Raw genomic sequence first — 560 nt, 5'->3', positions numbered from 1 at the left:
TCTTTCTCCCATGCTTGTTCTCTGCAAGGAGTATATCTTTCTCAGATAAATGTTCAACTCATATGCCTGTCTGTTGTTTGGCTGGAAGCCACAGGTGTGGGTTCAATTCCAGACCTGAAGGACAGCTAGGGGCCATAGTCTTAGTGGTTCCACCAGGCTCTATCAGACCAGCAAACCTGGCCCCTCCCTTTTTTTTCCAAATGATTTTGAATTTTGTTCCACATTGTTCTCCCTTTCTATCCAGGATCTCCTATATAGATCCTCTTCCAAGTGGTTGGCAGTAGTAGCCGGGCACCATCTAGTTCTTCTGGTCTCATAGTCATATAGGCTGCAGATCACATGATAGTCACTAGGACTAATTAGTCGCTAGGACTAATTGTTTCCATGAATTTTTGGTTTTCTTCATTCTTTGCTCTGGACAAGAAGAGACCCATCATTGCATCTAGATGGCAGCTTGCTAGCTTCTAAGATCCCAGTCACTACTCACCAAAGTAGGAGGTGGAACAATGTTTTGTGTAGTATGTTATGCCAATTGAGCTTGATGTCCCCTGTGACTATGG

Source organism: Orycteropus afer, unplaced genomic scaffold (genome assembly GCF_000298275.1).
Source record: "Orycteropus afer afer isolate SDZICR_OR568_19922 unplaced genomic scaffold, OryAfe1.0 scaffold00687, whole genome shotgun sequence".
Taxonomy (NCBI): Eukaryota; Metazoa; Chordata; class Mammalia; order Tubulidentata; family Orycteropodidae; genus Orycteropus; species Orycteropus afer.
Note: the sequence above shows the minus strand (reverse complement) of the source record.